Here is a 14236-nt window from a genome sequence, read left to right as displayed (position 1 = left end):
TGTTAGCCCATCTTAATTGATTTGTCTCATTAGAGCGAGTATGGTAACCCCCATCTCTTCATGTTCTCTGTATGTATATATGTCTGTATGCATGGATTTCCTAGTATGTAAGGTGCCAAAAGTACTTCTTGTTCTTTTTATTATATCCGTGTTATAGATGGGAATTGTTGTCCAGACAGAATGACATGCCCAAGATCACACAGGAAATCCACTGCAAAACAGGTAGCTGAGCTGGATTTCACATTATATTAGGTTCCTCCCCACTCAAAGGGTCAGTCACTTATCCCAGGTCAATGGATGGATCTCACATCAAAGGCAATGCTGGCAGCCAATTTCTCTAGTAAACTAACTAAAGGTTTATTAGCTAAGAAAAGAAATGAAAGTTATTGAGAGGTTAAAGCAGGTAAAAGACATTAACGGGTTTGGACAGTCCAAGTGTCTCAGTCCAAAGTGACAGCAGAAATGAGATAATCTGCTAGTTTTCCATAAGTCTGTCAGGGTTACCCAAAATAACTTTGGGGATCTCTGGGTATGTCTACACTATGGGATTATTCCAATTTTACATAAACCAGTTTTGTAAAACAAATTATATAAAGTCGAGTGTACGTGGCCACACTAAGCACATTCATTCGACGGTGTGTGTCCATGTACCGAGGCTATCGTCAATTTCCGGAGCTTTGAACTGTGGGTAGCTATCCCGTAGCTATCCCATAGTTCCCGCAGTCTCCCCTGCCGAATTCTGAGTTGAGATCCCAGTGCCTGATGGGCAAAAAACATTGTCGTGGGTGGTTCTGGGTACAGCCTCACCCCTCCCTCCGTGAAAGCTGCAGACAACCATTTCGCGCCTTTTTCCCTGGGTGGATTGTGCAGACGCCACAGCACAGCAAGCATGGACCCTGCTCAGATCAAGACTGCAATGGTGGGTGTTGTAAACACCTCATGCACTCTTGTGCAGTCTATGCTGAACCTGGACTTGCAAAGCCAGGTGAGGATGAGGTGGCTATGGCAGTGCGGCGACGAGAGTGATGAGGACATGGACATAGAATCCTCTCAAACCTTGGGCCCCTGCGCATTGGAGATCCTGCTGGTAATGGGGCAGGTTCTAGCCATTGAACTCTGATTTTGGGCCCGGGAAACGAGCACAGACTGGTGGGACTACATAGTTTTGCAGGTGTGGGACGATTCCCAGTGGCTGCAAAACTTTTGCATGCGTAAGGGCACTTTCATGGAACTTTGTGACTTGCTTTCCCCTGTTCTGAAATGCCAGAATACCAAGATGAGAGCAGCCCTCACAGTTGAGAAGTGAGTGGCGATAGCCCTCCGGAAGCTTGCAACACCAGACAGCTACCGGTCAGTCAGGAATCAATTTAGAGTGGGAAAATCTACTGTGGTGGCTGCTGTGATGCAAGTAGCCAAAGCAATCATTAAGCTGCTGCTACGAAAGGTTGTGACTCTGGGAAATGTGCAGGTCATAGTGGATGACTTTGCTGCAATGGGATTCCCTAACTGTGATGGGACTATAGATGGTACCCATATCCCTATCTTGGCACCGGAGCACCAGGGCACCCAGTACGTAAACAACAAAGGCTACTTTTCCATGGTGCTGCAAGCACGGAGTGATCACAAGGAACGTTTCACCAACATCCACGTGGGATGGCCGGGAAGGGTTCATGATGCTCGAGTCTTCAGAAACACTACTCTGTTTAAACGGCTGCAGCAAGGGAATTACTTTCCAGACCAGAAAATAACAGTTGGGGATGTTGAAATGCCTGTAGTTATCCTTGGGGACCCAGCTTACCCCTTGATGCCATGGCTTATGAAGCCATACACAGGCAGCCTGGACAGTAGTCAGGAGCTGCTCAACTACAGGTTGAGCAAGTGCAGAATGGTGGTAGAATGTGCATTTGGCCATTTAAAGGCGTGCTGGCGCACATTACTGACTTGCTCAGACCTCAGCCAAACCAATGTCCCCATTGTTATTGCTGTTTGCTGTGTACTCCACAATCTCTGTGAGAGTAAGGGGAGACCTTTATGGTGAGGTGGGAGGCTGAGGCAAATCACCTGGCCGCTGATTACATGCAGTCAGACACCAGGGCGATTAGAAGAGCACACCAGGAAGTACGCATCAGAGAAACTTTGAAAAGGAGTTTCATCATGGGCCAGGGTACAGTGTGACTGCTGTGTTTGTTTCCCCTTGATGAACTCCCTGTAAGCAACCCACTCTCCCCCTTCGATTACAGCTTGCTTAAGGAAATAAAGTCACTATCATTTAAAAATCATGTATTCTTTATTAAGTCATTATAAAAAGAGGGAGAGAACTGACAAGGTAGCCAAGATATGGTTTGGGAGGAGGATAGGAGGGAAGGAAAAGGCCACTAAAAAAATTTCAAAGTAATGACAGCCTTTTGGTTGGGCTGTCCATGAGGGTGGAGTGGGAGGGTGCACGAAGCCTTCCCCCACGTGTTCTTACACGTCTGGGTGAGGAAGATATGGAACATGGTGAGGGGTGAGGGTGGTTAAACAGGGGCTGCAGTGGCACTCTGTGACCCTGTTGCTGTTCCTGAATCTCCACCAGACATCGGAGGATGTCAGTTTGATCATGCAGCAGCCCGAGCATTGCACCCCACCACCGCTGATCTTCCTGCCTACACCTCTGATCTTCCTGCTGCCACCTGTCATCTCAAGCGTCTCTCTCCTCACGTTCGTCCCTCCTATCCTCACGTTGGTCCTTCCTGTCCTCACGTTCACTGGCATCTTTCCTGTAATTTAATAACACGTCCTTCCACTCATTCAGATGAGCTCTTTCATTGCAGGTCACTCTCATGATTTCTGAGAACATTTCGTCTCGCGTCTTTTTTTTTCCGCCACTATATCTGAAATAGCCTTCGGGATGGAGTAGGGAGGCTTGAAAAATTTGAAGCTGCATGAGGGAGGGAAAAAGGGAGAGAAGAATTTTAAAAGATACATTTTACAGAACAATGCTTATCACTTTCACGGTGAACAACATTATTCACCTTACATAGCACATGTGATTTCACTACAGGTTGCATTTTGCATCTTAATATTGAGTGCCTGCAGCTCTGGTGTTAGAGATCTCACAGACGCAGGTCCAAGCAGCAGATTTCATCTTACATGCATCCATGGTAAGCCGTTGTCTTTCGGCTTCTGCAGCCTTCAGATACACAGTGCCCTCCTTTCCTAAATACCAAGCAAATTCCTTTTAGTGATGCTTCTTTCCTGTTAACATGCAGCAGCAGAAACCACTCCCCCATCCAATTCTCTGGGATGATCACTTTACCCCTCCCCGCACCGCGTGGCTGGTATCATGGAAGATCACTGCTAGTCAAATGCAAAAAAGCTCAGTGCCATTCCGCCCCCCCCCCACTCCCCTTCCCCTGCTTGGCTACCTGCAAGGAAGGATTTCTTTTAAGCAACAGGCAAACAGCCCAGTAGGAATGGCCATCTCTGTCCCCTTAATTAAAGTCCTGAATTTCAACCAGCTTACCATGAACGATATCACTCTCCTGAGGATAACACAGCGAGATAAAGAATGGATGTTGCCTGAATGCCAGCAATCACCAGGATCATATGCAGCTAGGCTTTGTCATGCAATGATACCAGATTACTTGCTACATGCATGGCGTGGTCAAGTGTCGTACCATGGAGGATGGAATAAGGCTGCCCTGCCCAGAAACCTTCTGCAAAGGCTTTTGGAGTACCTCCAGGAGAACTTCATGGAGATGTCTCTGGAGGATTTCCGCTCCATCCCCAGACATGTTAACAGACTTTTCCAATAACTGTACTGGCCGCGAATGCATCCCAAGTCCTCAGGGCAAATTAATCATTAAAAAACCCTTGCTTTTAAACCATGTTTTATATTTACAAAGGTACACTCACCAGAAGTCACTTCCATGGCTTCATTGTCTGGGATAGTGGCTTGAGAGGGCTGGGAGGGTAATTCCGTCTGGGTGAGAAAAAGCTCCTGGCTGTTGAGGAGAACGGAGTGCTGTGTGCTCTCTGCAGACTCGTCCTCCTCTTCCTCCTCCACATCTTCCCCACCCACAGAATCCTCAGGCATAGCTGAGATTACCACTGCCACCTCGGAAACCACGGACAGGGGTGGGGAACTGGTGGCCGGACCCCCCTAGAATTGCATGAAGCTCAGCGTAGAAGCTGCATGTTTTCAGCCCTGCCCCAGACCTTCCGTTTGCTTCTTTGGTTTTCTGGTAGGCTTGTCTGAGCTCCTTAACTTTCACACGGCACTGTACTGAGTCCCTGGTGCGGCCTTTCTCCATCATAGCCTTGGAAATTTTTTCAAATGTTTATTCATTTCGTCTTTTGGAATGGAGTTCTGTTAGCACAGAATCCTTTCCCCACATAACAATCAGATCCAGTACCTCCCGTGCGGTCCATGCTGGAGCTCTTTTTCGATTCTCAGGAGACTGCATTGTTATCTGTGCTGATGAGCTCTGAGTGGTCACCCGTGCTGATCAGAGCTCCATGCTGGCCAAACAGGAAATGAAATTCAAAAGTTCACAGAGCTTTTCCTGTCTACCTGGCCAGTGCATCCGATTTTAGATTGCTTTCCAGAGCAGTCACAGTGATGCACTGTGGCATACTGCCCAGAGGCCAATACCATTGATCTGCAGCCACATTAACCCTAATTTGATATGGCAATACCAATTTCAGCGCTACTCCTCTCGTCAGGGAGGAGTACAGAAATCAGTTTAAAGAGCCCTTTATATCGATATAAAGGGCCTCGTTGTGTGGATGGGTGCAGGGTTAAATCGGTTTAATGCTGCTAAATTCGGTTTAAACGCATACTGTAGACCAGGACTCTGTCTTGCAGCTGGAATGTTTTCTGAAAGTGTTCAAACAGCGCCGAGATACAGAACCATTCCCTGGATCCATTCTTATAGCTGTCTTCCCTTTCCTCTGTTCACTAAAGGCAGATTAGGTCTGTGGATTTCCCTTTGTCTAACACAATGAGCCGTGCTTTGAAGTTAGCATGTTCTTCATTTACATTTCCAGGGCTCCAAACGCATTTGATGGGCAAATGTAATTACCAGAATACATGAAATGTAAATTGAAATGTAACAGCATACAACAATCCTTTGTTAGTTTTCACAAAGTTCACATATCAAGTACATTTATACTTTTGATCTAGGCTTAATTAAGTACAGGGATATACATAACGTAAAGGGATACCATTCAAGAGGTTACAGATAAGTGAAGACAATATCAGTCCCATTTCCTCTGAACTAAATTAACACTTGAGTGAATTGGTACACTTAACATTTCTTTGATAGACGCATGATAGTGATGGTAATATATTCTGCATGCCTGTTTATTTACCTGAGATAGAATTTTGGGTTTTGTTTGCCCAGTTGAATTTTGAGGTTTTTAAAATATAATTGTTTGTGTCTTATACCTGTATCAACATATGTAAATGAGGAAAAAACAAACAAACAAACAAACAAAAAAATGTGTGTGTTGCTTTTGCCTATAGCCAGATGGGGCTTTTTAATGCAAAGAGAAAAAACAAGAAATAAGAGTTCAGTTTTGCTGGATATGGTGGGATTATGATATACAGTGTATAACTGACGGCTGTCTGACTCCCCTCTCAAGACAAGGTCAAGTAACCATTTGAGAAGGGCCAGAAGGCTGTGGGGGAGTTATAACGATAATTGAAAGCCAATGAAAAAGGTAACCCTGACCGGTGCATAACCTCACTCTCTTCCCTTCCCATGTGGTACAAAGGAGATGGTACTGGAGCTCCCAGATTCAAGACCCTCCAAAATAGAATAGGACCGTACATTGCAAGGGTGGTACCAGAGGCATACGTTACAGGTATAATTAAGCCCACTACAAAGAAGGAGGGAGAGGAAGCTCTACTGGTGTAAAAAGCTGTGATTATGCTTGCTTGTTAACCCCAATAAACATCGCATTGCCTGCATTTTGGACTCTGGCTATCTGCTCTCTGCTTGCGTGACAAGAACCAAGATTGGATAGGAGAAGCCCTAACAACACACAAATGAATTGGCCTATTGCTCTGACCTGAGCTGGCCTGTTAGTGTCACAACTGCTACATGACCAGAGGGAGCAACAATAATAACGTCTGTCTTCACAGGGTTAAAAAAACCAAGGCTGACCTGGATCAGCTGACTCGACCTCATGAGGCTTGGGCTCCGGGGCTGAAAAATTGCTGGGCAGACATTCAGACCCAGACTGGAATCTGAGCTCTGGGCTCCTACACAGCAATCTTTAGCCCCACTGCCCAAGCTCTGCAACCCCAAGTCAGCTGACCCAGGCCTGCTGCAGCCATGCCACAGGGTTTTTATCCCTACGTAGCCATACCCTGAGGGACCGGGACTCATGACACCCAGGTTATATTCCTCAGCGCTGCTACGTGACCTCTGGCCAGTCACTTCCCCTGTCTGTACAATCTGAAAAATGAGGAGGATAATACAGCAGACCCTTACTAGAACATGTGCCTATATAGCGCGAATTCGCTTTGAACACGGTCGAGTCCATGGCTCCCAAGTTTAATTACTCTCATTGGGAGTCATGGTAATGTGGGCCCCGCATTAACGCAGTACCGCGCACTGATTCCAACCCCGTGTTCAAGTGAGGGTCTGGTGTACTGACCTGGCTTAATAAATCACTCTGAGATCTAAAGCTAAATTGCATTGTTATCTAGATCTACGGGGTAACCATAGACTCATAGATTCATAGACTTTAAGGTCAGAAGGGACCAATGTGATCATCTAGTCTGACCTCCTGCACAAAGCAGGCCATAGAATCCTACCCATCCACTTCTATAACAAACTCCTAACCTATGTCCGAGTTATTGAAGTCCTCAAATTGTGGTTTGAAGACCTCAAGCTGCAGAGAATCCACCAGCAAGTGACCCACACCGCACGCTGCAGGGGAAGGCGAAAAACCTGCAGGGCCTCTGCCAATCTGTCCTGGAATAAAATTCCTTCCCTACCCCAAATATGGCGATCAGCTAAACCCTGAGCATGTGGGCAAGAGTCACCAGCCAGCAGGAAAGAATTCTCTGCAGTAACTCAGATCCCATCCCATCCAACATCCCATCACCGACCACTTGGCATACTTATCTGCTGATAATCAAAGATCAGTTGCCAAAATTAGGCTATCCCATCATACCATCCCTTCCATAAACTTATCAAGCTTAGCCTTAAAGCCAGATATGTCTTTTGCCCCCACTACTCCCCTTGGAAGGCTGTTCCAGAACTTCACTCCTCTAAAGGTTAGAAACCATTGTCTAATTTCAAGTTTAAACTTTCTAGTGTCTAGTTTATACCCATTTGTTCTTGTGTCTACATTGGTACTAAGTTTAAATAATTCCTCTCCCTCCCTAATACTAATCCCTCTGATATATTTATAAAGAGCAAGCATATCCCCCCTCAGCCTTCTTTTGGCTAGACTAAACAAGCCAAGATCTTTGAGTCTCCTTTCATATGACATGTTTTCCATTCCTCGGATCATCCTAGTAGCCTGTCTCTGAACCTGTTCCAGTTTGAATTCATCCTTCTTAAACATGGGAGACCAGAACTGCACACAGTATTCCAGGTGAGGTCTCACCAGTGCCTTATATAACGGTACTAATACCTCCTTAGCTTTGCTGGAAATACCTCGCCTGATGCATCCTAAAACCGCATTAGCTTTTTTAACAGTCATATCACATTGGCGGCTCATAGTCATCCTGCTATCAACCAATACTCCAAGGTCCTTCTACTCCTCTGTTGCTTCCAACTGATGCATCCCCAATGTATATCTAAAATTCTTATTATTAATCCCTGAGTGCATGACCTTGAACTTTTCACTATTAAATTTCATCCTATTACTATTACTCCAGTGTACAAGGTCATCCAGATCTTCCTGTATGATATCCCGGTCCTTCTCTGTGTTAGCAATACCCCCCAGCTTTGTGTCATCCACAAACTTTATTAGCACATTCTCACTTTTTGTGCCAAGGTCAGTAATAAAAAGGTTAAATAAGATTCGTCCCAAAACTGATGCTTGAGGAACTCCACTAGTAATCTCCTTCCAGCCTGAGAGTTCACCCTTCAGCACTACTCGTTGTAGTCTCCCCTTTAACCAGTTCCTTATCCACCTTTCAATTTTCATTTTGATCCCCATCTTTTCCAATTTAACTAATAATTCCCCATGTGGAACGTGTCAAATGCCTTACTGAAATAGAGGTAAATTAGGTCTACTGCATTTCCTTTGTCTAAATAATCTGTCACCTTCTCAAGAAGGAGATCAGGTTGGTTTGGCATGATCTACCTTTAGTAAAACCATGTTGTAATTTGTCCCAATTACCATTGACCTCACTGTCCTTTACTACTTTCTCCTTCTAAATTTTTTCCAAGACCTTACATACTACAGATGTCAAACTAACAGGCCTATAGTTACTCGGATCACTTTTTTCCCTTTCTTAAAGATAGGAACTACGTTAGCAATTCTCCAGTCGTACGATACAACCCCTGAGTTTACCAATTCATTAAAAATTCTCGCTAATGGGCTTGCAATTACATGTGCCAGTTCCTTTAATATTGTTGGATGAAGATTGTCTGGGCCCTCCGATTTTGTCTAATTGAGCTGTTCAGGTTTGGCTTCTACCTCAGAAGTGGTAATATCCACCTCCATATCCTCATTCCCGTTTGTCATCCTTCCATTATCCCTAAGCTCCTCATTAGCCTTATTAAAGACTGAGGCAAAGTACTTATTTAGATATTGGGCCATGCCTAGGTTATCCTTAACCTCCTTTCCATCCTCAGTGTTTAGCGGTTCCACTTCTTCTTTCTTTGTTTTCTTCTTATTTATATGGCTATAGAATCTTTTACTATTGGTTGTAATTCCCTTTGCAAGGTCCAACTCTACTTAGCTTTTAACCTTTCTCACTTTATCCCTACATGTTCTGACCTCACTAAGGTAGCTTTCCTTGCTAATTTCACCCTTCTTCCACTCCTTGTAGGCTTTCTGCTTTTTCTTAATCACCTCTTAATCAACTCCTGCCTATGCTTTTTTTCCTCTTTCTTGGGATGCAGGCTTCCGATAGTTTCTGCAGCTGTGACTTAAAGTAATTCCTAGCCTCCTCTGCATTTAGATCCACAAGTTCTTCAGTCCAATCCACTTCCCTAACTAATTTCCTTAATTCTTTAAAGTTAGCCCTCAAGGAGACATCTAGCAGCGCAGGAACTTTCTCGAGCCACCAGGGAAGGGAGGTGCCAGAATAGGAGGAAAATCTATGTACCAAGGGCTCGAGTTGCTGTAGCTCCAGGCCGAACTCTGGAGGGGAGAAAGGAGGCCAAAGAGCAGCCAGAGTACTCGGAGGGACTTGGGGACTGGGAGAGAAAGACTCGGGGGGTAAGGCCTCACAGTCCGAAAATTAGGGGGCTGCCCCGAGCAGGATACCGATGTTATGCATGTGGAGGGATAGGGCATATAGCTGCCCAAAGCCCAAACCTAGAGGAGCCCATGCAATGCGACCTGGGAAATCTGGAAGAGCCATGTGACCTGATAAATCTAGTAGGGGTAGCGATGGTCCCTCATAGATATACTAGGTCAGTTAAAATGAATGACATAAAGACCACCGCATTAGTAGACTCAGGAAGCGCAGTCACGCTGGTCTCGGGGAAGCTGGTCGGGTATGATCAACTATCCCGGGCCAAGCGCACAGGGATATCCTGTGTCCATGGGGACGTCAATTACTACCCGACCATCCCAGTAAAAATGGAGGTCCTGAGGAACCCCACGAAGGTGATGGTGGGGGTGGTCCCGAAACTCCCCTACCCAGTCCTCATAGGACAAGACTTCCCAGGGTTCGACAGTCTACTTCCTGGAGGGGAGTCAGAAGGTGGTAACTACCCAGAGAGCAATGGGATGGCCTCGATAGTTAGTGACCCCCCGGCCTTCCATGAGTTTGCCCAGGATTTATTCTCGCCCCCTGGGAAACCCAGGAAGACGCGGCGAGAAAGGAGGGCAGATAAAAGGAGAGGAACAAGAATCCTGACCCAGAACCAGAAGCCTATAGTCGTAGGGGAAAAAGTTGGTCGGACTGACAAGGAAACTAGGCAGGAGGCTGGGAGGCCAGCAGCTGGGCCCAGTTCCCCAGGGACCTCCCTCGAGGGGGAAGGGGAAGTAGAACCCCCTGAGTTTGGGCAAATTGGGCCTTCACTAGAGAATTTTGGGCTGGATCAGGCCAATGATCCAGTATATAATAATATTTGCAAAGAAGTAGTTGAGGTGAATGGGGTCCCTGTGGAGGGAAGAACCAAGGGCCCAGGGCCATATTATGTGATCAAGAAGGATCTGCTGTACAGGGTAGTCCGTATCCAAGAGCAGGTCGTGGAACAACTCCTAGTACCACAGAAACATCAGAGGGGAGTGATGGAGCTCACCCACAGCCATTTGTTCGGGGGCCATCTGGGAACAGATAAAACCCTGGATCGAATTCTGCAGAGGTTTTTTTGGCCTGGAATATATGCGGCGGTCCAAAGAGATTGTGCCTCCTGTTTGGAATGCCAATTACATGGGCCCCGACCACGCCTAAGGGCACCTTTGGTACCTCTGCCGATTATTGACATCCCCTTTGAGCGAATAGCTATGGACCTAGTAGGGCCGCTAGAAAAATCGGCCCGAGGACATCAGCACATACTGGTGGTGATAGACTATGCCACCCGGTACCCCGAGGCCTTTCCCCTACGGAACACTACGTCCAAGATCATAGCTAAAGAATTAATCCAGATTTTTGCTAGAGTGGGAATACCTAAAGAGATTCTGACGGACCAAGGGACTCCCTTTATGTCTAAATTAATAAAGGACCTATGTGCCATGCTCCACATATGGACCCTAAGGACATCAGTCTATCATTCGCAGACAGATGGCCTCGTCGAACATTTTAATAGAACATTGAAGAACATGATACGAAAGGTGGTGAGCCGGGATGGGAAAAACTGGGACACCCTGTTACCGTACCTAATGTTTGCAATAAGGGAGGTACCACAAACTTCAACTGGGTTCTCCCCATTTGAACTGTTATATGGTCGCCACCTCCGTGGCATACTGGAAATTGCCAAGGAAAGTTGGGAAGAACAGCCGAACCCAGGGAAAAACCTCATCCAGCATGTGTTGCAGATGAAAGACAGGATAGCCCAAGTCAACCAGATAGTGCGGGAACACATGGAAAGGGCACAAGGGGCCCAACAAACATACTACAACCGCCAAGCGACGATCCGAAAATTCCAGGTGGGAGATCAGGTAATGGTGCTTGTACCCACAGCGGAGAGCAAGCTCCTGGCCAGATGGCAGGGGCCATATGAGATAATAGAAGCCATTGGAGAAGTCGATTACAAGGTCCGACAGCCTGGACGCTGAAAGCTGGAGCAAATCTATCATGTAAACCTGTTGAAACCTTGGCAAGACAGAGAAGCTCATGTGGTCACTCTAGGGTCACCTCCTCCCGAGAGCAAACCACCTGGCCAAGTGAGAATATCCCCAGAATTGACCCCTGACCAACGATCTGAGGTGATCACCATGATCAAGCGCAACCGGGACGTATTCTCGGAAAAGCCAGGCAGGACTACGGAGGTTCACCATCACATCCTCACAGAGCCTGGAGTGAAGGTGAATGTCAAGCCATACCGGGTCCCAGAGGCGAAAAGAGAAGAGATCAAAACAGAAGTCAGGAAAATGTTGAAGTTAGGAGTTATTGAAGAGTCACATAGCCAATGGTCAAGCCCAGTGGTTCTTGTACCTAAACCGGACGGCAGTACAAGATTTTGCAATGACTTCCGGAAACTGAATGAGGTGTCCCAATTTGATGCGTACCCTATACCCCGGGTAGACGAGTTAATTGGCTGACTGGGGAAAGCACGATTTTTGTCCACCCTTGACCTGACTAAGGGTTATTGGCAAATTCCCTTGGCAAAGGCCGACAAAGAGAAGACAGCCTTCGCAACACCAGAGGGACTGTATCAATACACAGTCCTCCCTTTTGGTTTACATGGGGCTCCTGCAACCTTCCAACGGCTCATGGACAAACTGTTGCGTTCACATGGCAAGTATGCAGCCGCCTATCTTGATGATGTCATCATACATAGTCCAGATTGGGAGACGCACTTGGGAAAGGTGGAAGCAGTCCTCGACACCTTGAGGAAGGCGGGGCTGACTGCAAATCCCTCCAAATGTGCAATTGGGCTAGCAGAAGCCAAGTACCTGGGGTATATAATGGGGAGAGGCGTGGTGAAACTCCAACTCAATAAGTTAGAGGCAATTCAGAATTGGCCCCGACCAGTCCGGAAGAAACAAGTCAGAGCATTCCTGGGGCTGGTTGGGTACTACAGGCGGTTCATCCCCCACTTCGCCACCGGGGCATGCCCGCTAACAGACCTAACAAAAGCCCGTTGTCCGGACATAGTAAGATGGTCTAGCACGGCTGAGGAGGCTTTTGCAGATCTGCGGACCGCCCTCTGCACCGACCCAGTGCTGGTATCTCCAGACTGGGAGAAAGAGTTTATCCTGCAAACGGATGCCTCTGAGGTTGGATTGGGAGCGGTTCTTTCCCAAATGGTTGGAGCAGAAGAACACCCAGTCCTATTCCTCAGTAGGAAACTCCTGCCCAGGGAATGTAAATATACCATAGTAGAGAAGGAATGCCTGGCCATGAAGTGGACCGTAGAAAGCCTTCGCTACTACATACTCGGACGGAGGTTTACCCTTGTCACTGACCATGCCCCTCTGAAGTGGATGCACCAAAACAAAGAGAAAAATGCGAGAGTGACAAGGTGGTTCCTGTCACTACAGCTCTTCTACTTCAGAGTACAACATAGGTCCGGAATAAAGCATGGCAACGCGGATGGCCTTTCAAGGGTGCATTGTTTGCCGCCCCAAGGGGCCCAACCCTGTAGTGTTGAGCGGGGGGGGGATATGTGATAAACTCAGGACAGATAGCTGCAAGGGATGGGTAGGAATCAGTAACAGAAGGTTAAAAGGCCCTCCTCCTTATCAACTGAGAGGCAACCACAGGTCAGTCAGGTTCAGCTGGGAAAGGTTACCAAGGTAGTAAATTAGAATCAGCTGGGGGGGGGAGCTACCTGAGGTTAATTGGGACCAGCTGATTCCAACTTGGGGCTGCCTGAGACCTTTTTAAATCCTTCCCTGTGGAAGGAAGGGTGGGAGAATAGAGAGAGAAGAAGCCCTGCTGCCAGGAGTGCAGGAGCAGAAAAACAGCGAGACCCTCCAGGAGGGGAGGCCTTACTTTCTCCCACAAAGGGGGGTAAGAATTCACTAACCAGGACTAGTGGAGATACAGGGAGCAAATTTCCCTTGTGTCCCAAGGGGGACCGCATTACCTGAGCCTGTCTCACCAGGACTGAAAGCAGCAGAGACTGGGGAGACTGAGGAGGTGCCTTGCCACAGTATTTAAAAGAGTCTTATCATTATATGTCTACATGAAGTCTCATAACAGTTCACAAATTTGTCTTATCTGCTGCTGTGATTACCTGCTCTCTTTCTTGTAATCCATTTTAATAATAGTTTTGCTCCTTTAAATTTTTTTTTTATATTATGCTTATTACTCTGAACACTTTGTCATTTATCTGTATTATCATTGTGCAATACATGTCATTGTGCTGTTTATTTTTTATTTGAATAGCTAATGCTCATCAAAAAAATTTTAAGTAAGTAGTTGTAATTAGTTTTGAGAATTCCATCTGTGTTTCTATTATAGCACGTGCTATGGTTTTTGTACTTTGATTTGTAATTTGGAGTTTTTAATTCTACCTTTTTTTCTTTTTCTTTTTCTAGCACAAGTGTATTTTGTTGGGTCATGTGACTTCCAGACTCATTTCCTGTCCTGTTTTCAGGAATTCCTTTGCATTTGATCCACCAATGAGGATTGCATTTTGCTGCATTTATCTTGCTTGTGATCCAGCCCTTAGTGTCCCATGTTCACACATCACTGCTTGTGTGTAGAATTTGATTCACAAATATTCAGTAAGTGTATTATATTGTGTCATCTTACATCTTTCCCAAGAGCAAAAATCTTCTGCAACAATGAAGGTCTGGACTGATGATCAGTGGCTGCAGAACTTTTTGATGCACAAGTCCACATTTCTGCATCTGTGTGCAAAACTCAGCAAAATAAACGCTGTACTAACAATGGAGAAGCAAATATAGATTGCACTATGGAGACCTGGGGGAAAAA

This window comes from Gopherus evgoodei, unplaced genomic scaffold (assembly GCF_007399415.2).
Source record: "Gopherus evgoodei ecotype Sinaloan lineage unplaced genomic scaffold, rGopEvg1_v1.p scaffold_73_arrow_ctg1, whole genome shotgun sequence".
NCBI lineage: Eukaryota > Metazoa > Chordata > Testudines > Testudinidae > Gopherus > Gopherus evgoodei.
This window is presented reverse-complemented; position numbering follows the sequence as displayed.